This window comes from Protopterus annectens, chromosome 5.part0 (genome assembly GCF_019279795.1).
Source record: "Protopterus annectens isolate FY-2018-M chromosome 5.part0, PAN1.0, whole genome shotgun sequence".
Taxonomy (NCBI): domain Eukaryota; kingdom Metazoa; phylum Chordata; order Ceratodontiformes; family Protopteridae; genus Protopterus; species Protopterus annectens.
The window spans coordinates 1,068,181,837-1,068,202,321 of NC_056735.1; positions in this window are offsets into that span (position 1 = coordinate 1,068,181,837).

Consider the following 20,485-nt stretch of genomic DNA (forward strand, 5'->3'; position numbering starts at 1 on the left):
GCCAATCATGTCACCTCAACCGGAATGATAACTATGAATCCATATCCAGAGCTGTGGATGAGGGTAAGGTGGTTCACTCAGCCTATCTGGACATTGCCAAGTCCTTTGAAATCATTCCCCAGTCTGGAATCATAGATAAACATATCATGCTGGCCATTATTCCCTTTGTCACCTGATGGGCTGCCAACTGCTGTACTGACACCACACACACTGTAAATGTAGGGACACCAACCCAAGCCCCAGACAAGTGACAGTTGGAGTACCATAGGGTTCATACCTGGCACCGCCCTTGTTCGGCATCTACTGTTCTGAGGTACAGTCTTCTAACAATAAGGGACACCGGCAAACAAAAGTCGGAGATGACTGCACACTGGGAGCCAATATTGAATCCCCACATGATGTGGATATTCTACAGAAGAGCTTTACAGAAAGACATGCTTGGTACCAGAGCCATCGCCTCAAGATCAATGCCAAGAAATATATAGCTATCCCTATTGGGAAGGGAAATGTACCTGTGAAGTACCACATAAGTGGCTGTACAATAAACACCTAAAGTGTGATAACAGACTTAGGGACACAGGTGGACAGTGGTCTCACCTTTGATAACCACATCACCACAACAGTCAGGAAACCCACCTATGTGGCACACCTCCCACTAAGGGCTTTATACCCAGGAAATGGAGCCCATTATACAACTGTTGGCATCTCTCAGTAAACCCAGTACAGACTACAACAGCCTGTTACGTATGTACCTCACAAGACATCTGCAACAAATAAAGAGGCTGCGGATATACCTCATGAAATGACCACTGACCTAAACAAGATGCCCTATGCTGACCGTCTGAAAATTAGCCAGCAATACTCTGTCATGTTTTGTGTTCTCAGAGGTGATCTTTGCTTAACATAACATCCTATGTCAAACCCACAGCTGTTGGACATGCTACGCTTAGAGAATTCCAAACCCTCACAGCCACATGCTCCAGGGATCCAAATCCTGCCATCACAATGAACAATACATGCAGTAGAGATGTGTTCCTGACCCAGAGACTCCCTAGTCTCTGAAAAAGACTGCCCACACATGTCAAGCAAAGTGCCCCTTTGGCCCTCTTCAAAAGGAACCCGGATGATTGGATGGGAGATAAGACATTTACCCCAGGGATCATGTCAGCTGCCCTGCTAGACAGGGGTGCAGGGAAGTATATATTGTGGGAAGTCAAAGCCAGAGAAATGTCATGTCTAGGCATGTATAGGCACTAGGGCCAATAGCCTAGTATCAACGTATGACCCTATGAACCTATGAACCTATGAACTACACCTTCCATTCTCCAACCTTAGCAAGGTTGCTGATGTCATTCACTTTGAAATACACCTTTGGGGAATGTGTAGCCCCATAATCTCCATGGTGTGTACTATAACAGTGTAATGCTGTAGTGTGATATACTAGTCATGTTATAGTTCAATTCCCAGACATGACAAGTGTGGATGTTTGTGTGTTTGTTTGCCTGTGTAGGGAACAATGCTTTTGAAGCCATTCACTGTCAATACAACCTCCATTACCCTTCTTTGGGAAGCCTGCTGATGTCAATCACCTTGAAATACACCTTTGGGGAAAGATTAGCCCAGTAATTTCCGTGGCACATGCTATAACTGCTTAATGCTGTAGGGTGATGTACTAGTTAGGTAGAAATTCCAATCTTAGACATGGCAATGGTGAAACTCAGTATATGTCTGTGTTTGTCATTCGTATCCTGTGTGGAGGTGAGTGTGCAACAACTGGACTCATTGTGGAACAGGTTTTGCAAATTTCTTATATGGTGGGCCTATTATATGTCACAATGTCTACCTTACAAGGATAACAGATGTCAAACAATCAATACCCCTACATGTGACATCAAGGCCTGGCAAACAATTTAGGCAACCCTTGTATTACCCAGAGAACACTCTCAACCCATGTCTCATACACAAACACACTTGACTAGGCAGCAACTGCTTTGTTGGTAGTTCCCTGCATATTGCCCACAAATAGTAACAATGGTGTGATTACAGCAGACTACAGAGGGCATGGCACCCTGTCCCATCACTACAATAGGCATATAATTGCAGGCAGCGCGCCTTCACTATGTTCCCCAATGGACGCCTGCAACAACTGTAGTGCCATCAAATGTAACCCACAAAGGACATACCATCCCTTAAACACATGCACTGTATGGACAGATGCCACTGACACCAGGGAATACCTGCATCATGCTGTCAATGTAAGTACAGGGTCAACCTGGTGTCCATTGCCAGTTCCCACCACATGAGGCTATGAATGGCACATCTGATAATAACAATCTGTGTACACAACATGGCCCAGACACCCCAGGTACAGTTTAACATGTCACAGAACATGCATGTGGGACATGTGCACATCCCAGACACCGTCCATGTCATGGACTATAGAAAACATACATGGCAAGCATTGCACAGCACTGGCCACCCACAATAGTAACCCAGATGAATGGATGGTGAATACAATACCCACCTGTGTGGGCCAATCCAGACACTACACCTGTGAGCCACACTGCAGACCATTATCATGTGACCTGATGCCAAGGTATACCCTTCACCTAGCCTTGTACAGCCTTCTGGCACAGTCAACCACTACATACCTGTAAAGCAATGTACCCATGCATGTCAGTACTGGCACCCTCTGTCTGTGTGTGTGTGTGGAGTATAATAAATTCTACCTTATTCACACTCACTACACCTCCCATTGGCCTACTGAAGCATGCCATCTGATGTCAGACACCTTCATATACCCTTTGCCCATATATCATCCCGGTAACCCCTGTGGTGCATGTCATACCTGCATATTACTGTATTGTGGCAAACTAGCTATTTAGAAAGTCTATTCCTGACCCTGTCAACTGTGTTAATGTATGTGAGTCCCTGAGAGTGTGCCTGTGTCGATGTTGACACCTGTTCATGTGGACAGGCATGCATACTACACCTGCCTTATTGCTCCTATATCACTGTTGCAGATGTCAGTCACCATCAGATATACCTTTGGACATTTCCCCAGCATGTAAGCTTTGTGGCTCATGCAATAACTGCATAGACATTTGGTAGCAATACACAGTCAGTCAGGGGTTTGAAATCCCATACTGATAAGTGTGTGCTACAAACATGCTTAGGTTTTACTCTCCCACCCCCTCCCTGTCTTACTTTGTCACTGTCTGTCTCTCTCACTCCCTCTCTGGTGGATGTGGAGAAATACACCTGCTTTGCTTAGGCAGCAGCTTGTGTTTTGTAAGTGATGCTCATGATCAGCTGATAGCCTCTGCATGAATTGCAGTCCCCCTCTAGCTGATTGTATGTGGAACAGGTGTGGTAACATTCCCATAGCCAATTGCATGGAAACACACTCCAATATCTAGGAATATCATGTGGGTGTTGGGCCTTTTCATTTACTGTGAGCAGGACCTCATGTCGGTGTTTGGCAAACAGCATCACAGATGGTGTTGGGATTTACCTCTAACAACATACACTGTGGAGACAGGTCAACAAACAAGAGGGGGATGTGCCAGACATGACTACAGAATGTAAGTCTTGCTCTTCTGCATTTGGAGTAATGTTGGTTTAACAGTGTGTGTGTGTGTGGATATGGCTGGTCTACATGATTTAATACATGTCATGACAGTGTTATGTGTTTGATGAAATTCCCACCTGTATGGTTATCTGCAGACTGGACAGTGTTTTTTTGATTCTTATGTTTCCTGAGTTACTTACAGATCACCTATCTTAGAAATGCAGAAGCATAGTCTGAGGATTGCAGTCAGTACATGGTGACAGCCATAAGAGTTACTGACTTCATATCCCTCATAGGACATATGTCACAACAAACCCTGTTACAACAGCAAATGTATGATGATATCACAGCGACATGCCAATATTGGTCCAGTGTTTATGGCTCCAGCCACACGTCTGTCAACCTTTGCACATATATCATGCAGTAAGAGGTGCATATGTTCTCTACACGATTATTTATTGCCATCATACCTGATAACAAGCCAGTCAGATACCAGACTGCTAGACACGTTATGTAAAGTAGGGGTTATTTCTGAGGACATAACTTGGGCATTCTGTGGCTGTGTGTACAGTACTGGGGTCTGTGTACTTATGGTGATTGTCAACAGTATGTGTATTGTGAATACGTACCTTGGCCTGGGCACAGACTGCAGTAGATGCCATTGTTCTTGCTCCTGTTCTATTTGATGTTACATGCTGCTCCAGTGTATGGTACCCTATCGCCTCACATTTTTGTAAGGCCAAATACACATGTCCCATACCACTGACAAGTATTGGACCACACTGTGTCGTGACCCAGTCTAGGAAGGGTTAGTGTGTGAGTGGCACATATGAGGATGGGGTTTATCAGACAGTCCATATAGTGTCATATTAAGCTTGCATACCATATGTGGCTGTAGCTGTGTTCACATTGGTTGTGGGTATGCAGTTTCTCACAGGTGTCTGTTACTCTGTGCTGTGACATGCCTGTAAGCTTGATATATTTGCTGTATTCCCCATACAAAATGTAGTCCAGTGTTATGTCAGTCTGCCTGCAGTTTGCACAGTGCTTTGTTACATGCCTAGCAGCTTAGTGCAATTTCCCAGTGTGATGTTATGTGGAGATATTTGCAAGACATACTGCTGCCAGGCCACCATAACTGTTGTGTATTTCTGACAAAGCAGTGGGATTTTGTACAGATGTAGGTCACTAACTACTGGGTAGTATGTGGCCATATGAACTCTGAACCACCAGTTATTATGTGTCAGGACAGACAGGTGTGTGTGAATGCATAAACTGTGTGGGCATATGTAGTCCAGTATTTACGTGATATACCTATGTACATGGCTGTTACCAACCACATTGTCAGGCTTGGTCCACATGTTTTGCACAAAGAGGATCTGTGTGCACCTCTGGACTGAGCAGAGAGTGCCAGACTGTCCACATATATTGGTCATATGTTTGCTGTAGTCCACAGGACCATTACTGTACTATCAGTGGTACTGTACTATGATGTCCTTAGGATGTCTGTCAGTAAAAGATTGCGTGCATGTCAAAAGCAGATGTGACCTCCCACACACAACATGTCTGTTAAGACAACCCCTGTTACAGTAGCAACAGTCTACATATATACCTGAAATACATACATGACATCCCCTTGCACTAAGAGGTTGAGACTATTGGTGCAGAGGTAGGACTCCACTCCATGTTCTGGACATATGATAAATAAATAAATATATATATATATATATATATATATATATATATATATATATATATATATATACATATATATATATATATATATATATATATATATATATATATATATATATATATATATATATATATATATATATATATATATATATATATATATATATACATATATATATATATATATATATATATATATATATATATATATATATATATATATATATATATATATATATATATATATATATATATATATATATATATATATATATATATATATATATACATACATATATATATATATATATATATATATATATATATATATATATATATATATATATATATATCCATATATCTATATAGATATATAGAGATATACATCTCTACATATATGGATATATATATGTATATATCTATCTATCTATATATATATATATATATACATATATACAAACACATATATATATATATATACATATACACAGCTATATATGTCTACACATATACAGATATAAAGATATATATGCACATATAGCTATGGATATCTACATGTATATCGACATAAATAGGTATATCTGTTTAAATATGTATGCACATATAGTTATAGATATCTACTATATATCAACATAAATAGGTATATCTTTACATATATGATGTGTGTGTGTGTATATATATATATATATATATATATATATATATATATATATATATATATAGATTATGAACTCAAGAATGTTTTGGCTAGATATTCATATGTACTTAGGGACACCGAGCAATTTCTAGGTGATCTCTATGATTGTATTAAGAATTTAGGTGACTATGATTGTATTAAGAATTTAGGTGACTTGAACGATATTCTGTTGGTAACAATGGATGTCATTTCTCTGTTCACGTGCATACCTAATGCAGAAGGTATAGATTCTGTCAAAATGCTACTAATTGAGTATGGGTCAGTAAGTCAAAACAGTATTGAATTTCTATGTCTTCTGTTAGAACTTGTACTTGAAAGTAATATTTTCCTTTTCCAGAACACCTGCTATAGGTAGACTAAAGGGGTTGCCATGGGCACTAGCTGTGCTAACAGCTATGCCAATTTGGTCATGGCAGCCTGGAAAAGTAGACATATTTTGGGTCACTCTAATATTTTGTTCTATAGGAGGTTCGTAGATGACCTCTTTTTTGTGTGGAGAGGCATTAAAGAATCGCTCAATATATTTTTTGAGCAATTAAATAACTTGGATTCATTTTTGAAATTTACAATGGATTTTTCATCTAGTATGATTAATTATTTAGATGTAAAAGTATTTAGATCAGAAACTGACCTTATCACTAAGGTCTATCGCAAGTCATGCTATAGACCAGCTTTTTTATATCGTAACAGCATGCATAATCCCAAGAGTTTTGAGAATGTAATTAAAGGACAAGCCATGAGGCTTTCTCGACTATCTTGTCAGGAAGTCCAAATTAGTCATGAATTAGTTAACTTAGAAAAGGGACTAGTGACTAGGGGTTATAGTCAGCAAGAAATCCATAGAGTTTATTCCAATGTCCATGATCTAAGAGCAACTAGAGCTAAACCATACTACTCAGAAAGAACACTAACACAAAACAAGCGTATGAATGAATGTCTACCATGAAAGGAAGCACTTGTTCTTCCATATAGCTGTAACTTAAATATTGTTAAAAATGCTGTCATCACCAATTGGAATATTCTTATGGTAGACGACAGGGTCAGAGACTTGGTGGGAGATTTTCCCACATTTACATATAGTAATATGAGATCTCTTAAACAAAGTTTATGTTGCAATGACATAAGTATAAGTACTAGACTTTCTTCTTTGAATATATATGAAACCACCAGAAAGTGTGGCAAATGCATTCAATGTAATTTAATTGACGAGTCACGCTATTTCAAGCATCCTGATAGTGGACGCTTATGGGAACTAAGAAACAACAGTAGTTGTGAGACCAAGAATGTAGTGTATGTTGCCCATTGTATTGTTTGTTTTAGTTTTTACGTGGGCAAAACAAATAGAACTTTATGTGAACGCATTAGGGATCATGTTTACTGTTATAATAGGAAGAATGAATATAGTGCTATTGCGAAACATACTTTACATGAAGGAGCTGAACATATTTTTCTATTCCAAGTGTTGCAAGTTCAAACAGAGTCCATACGCATTGGCGACTTGGTAAATAGAAACGAACAAGCCGAATTAGGTTGGATTCTTAGGTTAGGGGCACATAGAGGAAGGGGGCTCAACGAAACTGTGTCACTTAAGCCCCATTTAAAAGGTAGGAAGTTGCAATGACTTTATTTAGTCAGATATTAGATTTTATAGTTTTTATACAATGTCGTTTATGGGCATTTTTACATTATTTGTATATATAAAACATAGATTGTTGTTTTTTTATATTTTGATTTTTGTGTTTGTGGAGTTTGCACAGTATTGACGTTTTTAAAAAATCTTTTATGTGTAATTTATTAATTGATTTATTAGCACATTGTATTATTGTTTAATAAGGTCATATGATGTCAGTATACTATATATAATGCATTTTGTTTCTTTGTAGAATATGTCTGATGAAGCGGATATAGCATCCGTGAAAGCACTTACATTCATTAAAAAGCTTTGTACGATTAGTTTAATTTCATCATTTCTTGGAACGTTTGTTATTTTTGTGGTTTTTGAAGATTCATCTTTTGCTTCTTCCTGCCAGGGCTGCTTTTACATATATGTATAAATATATATATATATATATATATATATATATATATATATATATGTGTATGTACATGTAGACATATATCTACATATGTATATATCCATATCCTTGTCATGTGTAAACATTACTGTTGTGTATATCTTCCCAATGTATCACACCATATGTATCTGATATGTGTATATTTAGATATAACATATGTGATGCAACAGTAATATCACTAACAAGTACTACGCAATTGTGGAAGTCACAGCAATTGTTCAATACTATTCAATATGTGTACTGACAGATATATTTGAAAAACAACAACTGTCTTTGCAGCTGTCATGGCATAGTGGTTAACTGTTGTGACTATATTGTACAGGGTTCTGGGTTCAAGGGCTGTTTATTTTGTTGCTGGGCAGAACTAGCACTGCTGGATACAGAGTGGTTAAGGCACTTTTGAGCAGCTTTAAGTGCATTTGTGTGGGTTTGGATAGGTTTTCGAGAAGTTAAGCAGTGCTAACATACATGTAAACATACGGGCGCTTACACCATATAGGCTTCGCTTACCAGTGCGCAAATGTGCTTAGTTGTTATACTGCAGCAATGCTGACACTTGTTAAGCATGGCTCAGACCTGGTAATCAGTGCTCACATCCCAGTCTGATAACATAGCAGGGTAATGACATCTGTAATAAGTATATGTAATGTGATGTAGAAAACATACGTCTATGTGCCGTCATTATAGTAGCAAGGGGTGTGAGTGTCATTTCTGGGACACTCAAGTATATAAGACCTGTACATCACCTTTATCCATGTGAATGTGTTACATACAAGGATAGTAACTGAGGTTACCTGCCGTCACCCTGACATGTAGTGCATCATGCCGTTACTACTGTTGACAGTGCTTTCCCAAGCAAGAGTATATTGCTAAATGTAGTACTGGCAACAAGCACCCCTGCATGCATAGATGGACTCTGAAGCCTCACTGTCATGTTCCTGGTGTGTGAGATTTGTCACAGTATATATCCCCTACTGGATAATGATCTGACATATGGAAAGTAACTGTAGACTACTATCTGTACACCACATGTCAATGAGGGCTTCCAACATGTAGTAATGGCATACATATTGGTGTCAGACATCTATCTGTCGGCACATTCATCCTACTGCATAACAAGTTGGCAAGATGATGTTTGTCAGTCCCTGTACAGATATGCAGATACGTACAGGCAACCTATACTTGGCTGACACTGACATGTCTGCCCAGCTGTGTTATAACTGGCACAGATAGGACACACCACCCTGTATGACTACATGCCATGGGTACCTCCACTACACTACCACAGTCAACAGAACATGCTTGGGTACAGGTCTCTAACACAGGCACTAAACATGTTTTGTAAAACATGTTGCATACATGTCAACTGGATCACCTCAGTGTCCATTTGCAGGAGGTATGCAGAGGATTGGCTGATTTATGTCACTCTCACCCTGAGGGTCACCACAGTGGTGGCTGTAGATAGACTGCCTGCGGGCACATGCCAGGTGGCATGATACCACTGTACACATATCCCCTGCACTTCCCATCTCTCCATGGACAATAGCCAGGTACAAACCTATGACCACCTACAGTGAAGCACCACAGTACTGACAAATGTATACATGTGCATTACTGAGAATATCAGTGTTTGTGTGTTAGTACACCTGAAGTTGGGAATATCATGAGGGCCTTCACACCCACTGCAACACCAATTGTCATAGTTAGATGTGGCTGCTGCTGTACCGGACATTACATGTACCCTGTTATATTCCTCCCCTAACAGCTACCTGAGCATTGCAATACTAGCACCACAGTGTTGTACAAATGGGTTGATAGGCATGGGATACCCACTGAGTTCTGGGAAGTGTGTGTATGTCTGCATGTGTGTATATTTGTAGGGTACAGCATTCCAAGGCCACATACTCCTATTATAATATGCATTGCCACACAGTATTATGGCTAGTGGTGTTGCTGCTCATAGGTGAGGCATGACAGTGCATCACCCTATTATGCCTGTGGCATGTGCATTAGATGCATATCCCTGTAGTACCACTGTTGGGATGGACAATGGGTTGTATCGCAGTCATGATCAATGTGTGATGGTGGGTATGACAGAGTATCATCATGGGTTCCATTGTGTACAATATCCACAGTGGGGTGTGGGTGCTGTGTACATTGTCGTTACACCATGGTACCCCCGGTACATGTCCCATGTACCACTGTATGGTGACCACTGTCACCATCAACCATACAGGTAACTTGTAACACAATCAAGCCCATTTATGCATGCTGCTTGCAGCCTACATGTAACACAATGGACACACTGACAAGTTAGTTAGCACTGATATGCCCAGGTCTCTCGGATGTGTGTCTGCCTGTTATGTGTCTGTTAATGTGTATATGATGGTATGTCACACTATGTATTGTCCATATATAACCATTACATCCCCCATTACCATACTGTACATGTCTGGGGATGTTCTGCATGTAACATGTAATCTGGAACACACCTCATCCTAAATGCTGTGTGGTGTGTGCAATGAAAGCTACACACATCGGTAGCACTACATACCTAGAATGTAAAATAAATGAAACAGACCAAATAAAGCAGAATCCACGGCACACAGGATCCGAACAAAGGGCTCCAGTCACCAAGTATAAAATGAATTCCTTTTAATTTTTATACAGCAAAATTTCCCAACATGTAGTCCAATACAGCAAACACACAAATAAGCCAAGCGCTTTCACCTAGTGAATTACCAGGCTTTTTCAAGGCAAGCAAGCTGTCCATTCCAAAAAACTTTTAAATAACATCAGCAATTAAGTTAAAACTCCACCCATCAATTAAATAAACCTGGTGGTTAGTAATGTTAAATTAAAAGGTAGTAAATGGCAAAATATATTTTTCCATGTAGAAAAATGCATGTCTTATATAAAACATAATTATAGCTGGGTTGGATAATCCTAAGCAATGTAATGTAATGTAAAATTCATTGTCTGTGTAAAATTATTACAATAAAATAAAACAAATCTAATACCTGCAGTGCATTCATGCGAGAAATACACTTCTATCCCCCAAACAATTAAAATGCACTGAATAAAGACTGGGAAAAATTAGGTTACAACAAAATTTTTTTTAACATTCTGATTGTTCACTAAGCTTTTGTACAAAAAAATTGTATAAAACATGGTCCAACTGAATCAGTTTTATAAACGTGCTCTTCTCATTTTTAAAATGCTGTTAATATTCAAAGCCTCATTCATCCCAGGAGGGGTGCAAGCATCTAACCTTAACTGCCAGAACAACTCACGGTTCTCTAACCTAACTTCCCAGTTACCCCCTCGTGGATCAGGAAGTACCTGTTCCAAAACCATAAATTTAAGGTTCATCCTTTCACATACCTGGGAGTGTTTAAAAAAAACATTAGTGTCCTTACATCTAGTGATGTCATATTGATGCTCATGCACCCTTCTCCTAAGCTGCCCCTCAGTTTTTCCAATGTAAAAACCAGAACAGTAAGTGCAAATGCCCATGTATACCACCCCTTTACTTGCACAATTAAAGTGCTGATGAAATTTGTACTTAAACCTTTTAGAGGGAATTGTAATGGTGTTCTGGTCCAACATGTACTGACATTGGTTACAATGTCCACATTTTAAGGTACCAAGTTTCTTATTTCTAGTTTCACAAATAATTTTCTTTCTCCCCTCAAAGAAGTCTTTCAAGTTCTTACCCCTCTTCCTGACAAAGCTAGGCATCGAGGGGATAAACTGTTTTAGATCTACATTGGTGGATACTATGGGCCAATATTTTGTGATGATGTTTTCTATGGCTTGAGAGTTAGAAGAAAAAGTATATGCAAAACTGCTCTTAAACTGGTCAACCGTGTTCTTCAAAGGTGTTTCCATAGGTTGTACACCACTGCCTAATAGGGGATGATAGACCATTTCCCTTTTACCAGAGGCCTCCAGAATTAGTTGTTCAATCATTCCAACAGGATAAGCCTTTTCCAAAAAAAGGCTACGTGAAACCTTAATCTCTTGTTCATAAAATTCCTGTGTACTACACATTCTGGAAGCCCTAATCAGCTGTCCCTTAACAATTCCCTTTTTCTGGTAATAGGGATGCCCACTATTAAAGTGAAGATAGGCATTGGAAAAAGTGGGTTTCCTGTACACCTTAGACTGAAAGCAGTTGTTAGCGTAATCCTTTGTTAAACTAACATCCAAGTAGTGCAACATATCCCGATCAATGTTGTGGGTAAATCTAAGAAAGCTAGTGGTATCGTTAATATAGTCCAAGAACCTCTCCAATTCCTGTGCAGACCCATTCCATAAAATGCAAATATCATCAAGGTATCTGGAATAGTGCCTAATCATACCTGCCCAATCGGTTTTGAGAACAAACTTTTGTTCCCAGTAATAAAGGACACAGTTTGCATAAATAGTTGCACAGCTAGCCCCCATTGCCACACCTCTTCTCTGTCTGTAGAACTCCCCATTAAAATATATGTAGTTGTTCTCCAAAACTGTCTCTGTTAATTCTCTGACCAAATTTGTAATGTTACCACTGAGCATCCCACTTGAAGTAAGCACCTGCTCAAACCATTCCAAACCCTCTTTGTGTGGGATACTTGGAAAAAGATCTTTAATGTCGATGGTAACCATTAAGAGTTCATCAGAGAACCACCTACGGTGGACAGTCCTTAAAAAATGCCAGGAGTCCTTACAAATGTGGGCAATGGGGGAGAGTACTTTCTTAGAGACGTAGTCAATGAATTTGGACAAAGGTTCCGTAATGCCACCAGCCCCTGCCACAATAGGTCTGAATCCAAGGGGATCCAAGCCTTTGTGGGTTTTGGGGATCCCAAAAATAACAGGCACCTTTGGTTTCACAACATTGAAATAATTGTAAAGCTGTTCATTTATGGTTCCTTGGAGAAGGTGGTCATACAGGTAATAATTGATTTTCGAGTATGCTAAATCAATCTCATTAAAAGACACAAGCTTGTATTGCTCGAAATCCTGCAACATCTGGTGAATGTTAGAATCGTAGTCAACCTGGTACATCAAAACAACCCCTCCACCCTTGTCAGGCTTCATCACTCTGCAAGCCTCCTTTCCAAGGGAATCAATCAATTTAAATTCATCCTCGCTAAGGTTAGGGGGCTGCCCAGTTTTCTTTCCCGTACCAAGCTTCCTAATTTCTTTCTCCACCATTTCCTCAAAAATCCTTAAATGTGGGTTGGTGGGTGGGTTGAAGGTACTAGCTCTATTCAAAGCTAGATTGGAAAATAGTTGACCCTTAAAAAATAACTTAAGATTCAGTTGTCTAATGAAAAGCTTAAAGTCAATGAGTGTGTATATGGGGTCAATGGAAATAAGAGGAACAAAATTAAAACCCTTAGAAAATAAAGAGAAGTGTCCGTCCTCAATTTGAAAGTCAGTAAAATTGAAAATGGTAAAGTTGTCCTTCCTACAAATTATCTCTTTAGGGGGAATGGGGGGCAAAGGTGGTCCTACATTACAAGCACCCTCAAAAGTAACAATATTCACAGTTGTATCAAGTGGGAACTCACAGAGTTCACAATTCTCCTGCCTGTAAGCTAATTCCACCTTGTGTTCGGTTGCCTCGAACCCCCCACCCCTTTGTTGTGGAGTTGCTGAAAATCCCGGTGTGACTGCTTCTGACCTTTTTCAGCAATTTTTTCACTTCTTCCTAAGCTGTCATTGTTAGCTCCTTCAGGGTTAAACAGATTTTCTGTTTCCTTTTCTCCTTGGTTAACAAATACATTGTTGTTGTTCCTGAACCCCTTTGCGGTGGGAATGGGGTATGCTACTCCCTCCTGGTATTCCCTAAGGTCCCTTTCAAGCTTTCTAATTTTTCTATTTAAAATTTTAACACAGTGCTGATCAATCTTGTTAAACACATTATCATAATTTCTCCTAATACTCACAAAATGCTCATTGTTAGTAACATTCTGATTCAAGTCATTCAAATCAGCTAGTAGAATTTCTGCTTTACTTTCATATTCTTCCACAATCAGTTTTAACATTTCCAACCCAGCTTGATTAAAAACACCACATAGCTTGTCATACAGTGCAGTTCCTGAACAAACACAATTAGGAAATTTTAAAAAACGTAGCCCCTTAGGGACCCTGCCTACCCTAATGCATTCCTTTAAATAATCAATTTCCAACTGATTCTTTTTAAAGGTATAAAGCTTGTCCTTAAATAAATTACAACTGTTTTCAATCCCAGTATCAAAATTCAATTCAACAGTACCTGGTTGAAAATAAAATTGTTGCTCAGTCCAGGCTCCAAAATTAAAACTTTTGTTGTTGTCCTTGGATAAGTTGTCTTTTCTAGCCACAACTTTCTGAGCAGCACCAGCTCTATTTGAAATCCCACCAACGTGAAAAGCCTCCTGCAATTGTGTGACTGGTTTAGGATCCTTTACACAAGCATTAACAGTTAATCCCAGAGCATTGGGTTGTCCGGTGGTTTTTTCAGCATTAGCAGGTTGTTGGTGAAGCAGTATTTCATTTTGTTCCTTAACCTGCTTTGACAGTTCACTAAGCAGGTTTAAGACTTGCGAGAACTCTGCCCGTGTTACCGGAAGCTCTTCCGGATCATTTCATAAAGCAAGGGGCGTCTCCAAAAAATTGGTGGTGTTCGTTCCTTCTGCCATGGATAACAACAACCAAGAACATAAAATAGCCTGGTAATTCACTAGGTGAAAGCGCTTGGCTTATTTGTGTGTTTGCTGTATTGGACTACATATTGGGAAATTTTGCTGTATAAAAATTAAAAGGAATTCATTTTATACTTGGTGACTGGAGCACTTGTTCGCATCCTGTGTGCCGTGAGCACTACATACCTAGTTAGGGGTCTAGTTCCAGTCTTGCCAAGTAAGGGTGTGCATGTATGTGGATGTATCTACATCAGGTCGCTGATTATACATGTCCCAGGGGGGTCACCTGTCCATGTGGCACAGGCAGTAACTGTTATACAGACCTGTGACGTGTTCAACTGTACCCAGGATATGTCACAGCCATGGTGTCACCACAGTGCCATACCCCTTGTGGAATATGACTGCAGACCATCCTCTTGCTGACATATGTACACCTACAACACAAATGGATAACATTATGGAGACCACAATCACTCAGTGTTATTAACAGCTATAATGCATCATGGCTGGTCAGCTACACTACCTGACATGTAAGCATTAAACATTACTGCTGAGAACATGTTACACAGCAGTACATTGGTACACTGTAGTACAGTAATTGCATGCATCAGAACCATATTAGCCTGTCCCTGCATTGACGTTAAGGATGACAGGGATGTGGCACAGGTATCATCATATGCACAGGGTATGTTTTTAGTTTGCCAGAGACTGAGGGTGGGCCATACATTTGACACCATGTGTGTGGGTGAGGGGTGTAATTAGGCTATATGGGCATGGTGATGTAGTGTGTGTAGGTATGGGGTTGCCCTAGGTGTGTTTGTATAGTGTGTGGGTATGCATGCACACAGTTCGGCCATGTGGCTGCCTTATACAGGTGTTTCTTGGACAGCTGCAGACCATAACTGGCAAGGTGTGCGGTTCACCACCTCCAGCCATGGACACACAGACTGTGCCTGCCAGGGGTTCCATGGGCATGTCCATGTACAGGCTTCTATATGCTACTCTCCCCTGATTATGCCAGATGTCTGCTGGAACCAGGTCCCTCCTGGGACTGGCCAGGGCCACATGCACGTGGCCTGTGTGATGTGGTGTGGACAGTGCCCCCCCTGCTGTACTGGGGCTGATACTGTCACTAAAGGAGTGCCTTGGTGTCCTTGCATGCCCACGTCGACCACCAGCTGTTGGTGTTGCTGACCTATGTCCATGTGGATGTCATCCCACTCCCACCACACGTTCAAGCACAGACAATCTACAGTTGATGAGGTCCACCATCTCTCCCAACCATCTATTCATTACCTTGGTAGAATCATGGAGGGCACCTACAAGTTCATGGAAGCTGTCACTTACAGATGAGAGAGCAGCCCTTTGCAGCCTCAGACTCTGTCTGGTGCACAGTTCCATGTGTGCCTCTGCCCCAATGACAGTCTGAAACATGCATTTGGTGGTACCAGTTGTGGCACTTCTGCCAGGGGCATGATGACCAGTGGCCCTCCCACAAGCACCCCAGTATATCTGCCTATGTGTTGCCCTGCTGGACATCTGGATATGCCTGCTGTGTCCAGACACAGCAGGCATAGATATCACACTCTCCTGTGCACTGCCACCAACTACCAACTGTCCCTCTGCTATGGCCACTGGTGATGGTGTATCTATAGGCACTGTGACTGTGTGTGGGGTTAGGGTGGCTAACATGGGGATTTCAAATGATACCACAGTTTCAGCCTCTGACAACCCCGCCTGTGCCTCAACAGTCCTATTATCATTTTTGGTGTCTGTATGGACACCAACATCAGATTGCATGCAGAAGGGACCGTTACCCACCTTTCCACCTGTGAGGGGAAAAGAAGAAACACACATTAAGACCTGTATGGCACTGCATAACAGTACACACACACACACACACACACACACACACACACACACACACACACACACACACACACACACTGAAATTCCACCATAATACCTACCTGTCACTGAGTTTACAGAAAGTCCCAAGTTTATTCACATAAGTTCCCCATCCTGCATCACACTTGGTAACATACACTCATTAATACCACCCATTAACGTATCATTCTTCTAAATGCCTAGACAAGTGATCACAATATATGACCTATTACTCCATTAACTCTTTGACCTGATAGGAATAGGTTTTACAAGGCCTCACTGCTGTCATCCAGTGTTCACCCTAGGTATGTCTCAACATCATGAGCATGGCCCCCATATGTTAGGGGCTACTACGTTCACTCAATAATGTCCTGCACTGGAGTGTCATACATAACTATTGCTCAGTAGATGCAAGATCTGCTGCTCAACTGACTTATTATGTGGACAACAGTAATATATGGATATACTCCCTGGTGTTGTCTAGTAATTCCCCAATACATCTGTAGTACTGCATACGTGGGTAGTCATTCACCCTTCTGCTGATTGAAATTTTAACAGTATACCTGGTGTCTAGTGTCCCTCCCAATGCATGTTCCATGCTACAGAAATTATTATACTATCAGCTGTCCTGAGATTACATATCAGACAAGTATTCCTGGTGTCTCATGTGTCAGTCCATATCCATGTACTGCATGATTCCAAAGGGAAGTACTGACGTATGAACACCCCGCAATCACACATGTGCATACATGGATACCCACACAAACACACACACATGCACCCACACAGTCTACATGTATCAACCCCCTCCACTCCGCCAGATTTCACTTACAGACAAAAATCTCCCCCCAGCCACACACATACCTACAGATGAGGTTGCACAAGGATAGTACACACAGACCTCCCATTACCCATCTGCCAACATGCATAACATATGGTAAACAACAGCATGCAGTGTAGCAATAGTCAATCCTTGCTAGCAACAGTATACATATGTGTGATGCATGGCCTATGTTAGTAAGTGATGGTCCTTCCCCTGGAAAACACTGCACTCATGTACGCAGTATTGCTGTGCACCTTTTCTGCTCCCTCCCATGTACTATGCACCATAACTCACAGGTGTACACACCATTGCTGAATGTGTATTACTGTGTCAGTTATGTCTGCTCTAATGCTTACAGCCTCTATGTGTTTGTCCAACACATACCTAGGATGATATGTGGACAGATGTAATTTGTGAATGCCTGATGTCTGATTTACAGATCTCAACATCAGCAGTGCATGTATGACCAATATGATACTATTACACTGACAACCGTTATACCTTACCGTGGCTATGAGGAGTGTACACACCCTTATTGATATGGCACCCTCTTCCTTAATATGCCATGGGATCACATCACTGCATATGTTAACATTACATGAGCCTGATATGTGACATCTGTCCTGTGGATTCAAATGCAGTGTCTAACAAATGTGTTAGTTGTGCTGATGTTGAATGCGATGCATACACTTTGTGGGTGCATATGTGTGTACGCCCATATCATGACAGTTTGCTGCAGCTACTGTAACGTGTACTTTAGCAGTCACTATTCCTGGTAGGGGTATACTATCATGGGCCATCTGCAGTTGTTAGTATATGGCCAGTCTGCCCTACACATGCCCCCCAACTCTGCATGATTGCAAGTTCAACTCATGTACACATCCCTTGGAGTTCACACACTGCTGCCACTATTGCTGTGGAGTCAGGGTTACATCTGCCACAGTTCCTGAACCTGACTGTGTGTAGATACAGCCATTCATAGCTTCCTTAGGATCCCTGCTGCAGTGGACTGGTGTGTCATGATGACACCCCTCCTTACCTTCAGCCTTTTTGCAGATGCTTGACAACTATGGCCTACAGATGTGTGTCAGTTTGCAGTGTCCCAAACACTGAACACTATGTGTAACAGCCTAGTCCCAGCTAATGAATGTCAAACATACAGGTGTACACTGGCACCAACACCATGCAGATGGGGATGATGGCCCTGACGTGGGGTGAGGCGTTGTTTGTGCAACACATGTATCTTACATGATACTGTCTGTAGGTTTCCAATGTGGTCATGGTAAACCAGTAGATATTGCAAAGCATGACTGTTAAGAACCACTTCTGTTATGCATACACTACCTGTAGAGAGGCCTGGCTGATGTTTCCTGTGGTGCAACTGTCACATCTGATTACCTTAACCCATTGGCCACATGCTTGCAGAGTCCAGGCAATTGCTGACACGGGTACTGCACAGCCAGTACTTGGACATTCCTGCAACCCCTTCAGTGTTGTGGCATGTTACTGGTCAGCCCGCATGACCAGTTTGCTACATGTGACATCATTTGTCTTGGATGGCCATCTGTTTATTTCCTACATCATTCCTGTCCCATACATCCTTGCCACATAAATGCATGTCTGCACTGTTTGCCATGGCATATGCTATGGTGAGGTATGACTACATGTCCAGCTCATGGGTGCTACCTGTTGGATATGGGGCCCATACCGTGTCATGTAAGATGTGTGCAAGCTACGCCTGCCTCTGTTGCAGGTAAGTGTGCACATTTGATGGCCAAATGTCTTGGAAAGCAGACCAATATGTGGTGTAACATTGGGGATGTGTACTTGCTGAAAGGTGCATTTCCATGACAAATGCATGCAGTTAGTACCTCAACAGCTGCTTCCACTATATTTTATCTGGAGTGTATGCACACATATGCTTCCAGTGTTTGTGAAGACATGTATTCCCCATATTTGCTGCCCTAACCTACAATTCTGTATTACACACTCATTGCTCATGTTGGGACCACATTGCAGATTTTAAGGGTTGTGGACCACAATATTATGATATGCCATAGTGTATATCTGTAACAGTTGCCATTGTAATACTGGTATATACACTGTTGTAGCACTGTATATGGGTGATGTTTCACACATGTCCCTACAGTAGGCCATGTGTCCCACCATCATGATCATCCCTGTGGACACATTTTGCAATGACAGTATGTTAGTTATATTGCAGGTGTATGACATACCATTCAGATACACCATCATGGTCACCACTGTGATGCAGTGCAATTAACAGCAACAGTATGTGAACACTTACGGCATGCATTATGGGTAGGTGTAATAGATGCGTGCATGGAATATACCATAGCCATTACATGATCAGTGTATTGGCAAGCATGAACATAAACCATACTCACCAGCTACAGGCTGCTGCTGCCTTGGAGGTATACCAGAGTGCCCTACATAAGTGTGAGAGATGTGATGCCGGTAGCCACAGCTGTGGCATTGCTACAGGGTAGGTGCAGCATTTCAGTACATCAACAGTACAAGTCCACAATACTACAGCTTATGCACATCTGTGTATTATTACTATGCAGCAACAGACTGTATATATGACATCTCACATATGCACGATCTACCTGTATAGGTGCAGATGCATATACAACAGTGGTCTACTGATGTGCCCTATGGCCTTACCTGCATGCTCCTCACCCAGTGTGTGGGTAGCACCCACCTCCACTATGGTCTCCATCAGTTGTTGCATGTGCGGGTGGGCAGGTGCCATGAAGCTGGCGAGGAGCTCCTCAACACGTGTTAGAGGGGGATGGATGGCATGACCCCCCCCCCATTGTGAGGTGATCCCCTAGGCTGCAGAAGCATGCCAACAGGCACTGGGGAGCAGGTCGCTCCAATGATGCCGGTTATGCAGGGCAACATCATTGACCCTGTGGACTAGATCGTTCCACAGGGCGGTCTGCTCCTGCTGCTCATGGGCTGCCCTCCCAAAGAGCATCTGGTAGTGGTGTGCCAAGTGGTTGACAATTACCTCATTTTCATCCGTTGAATACA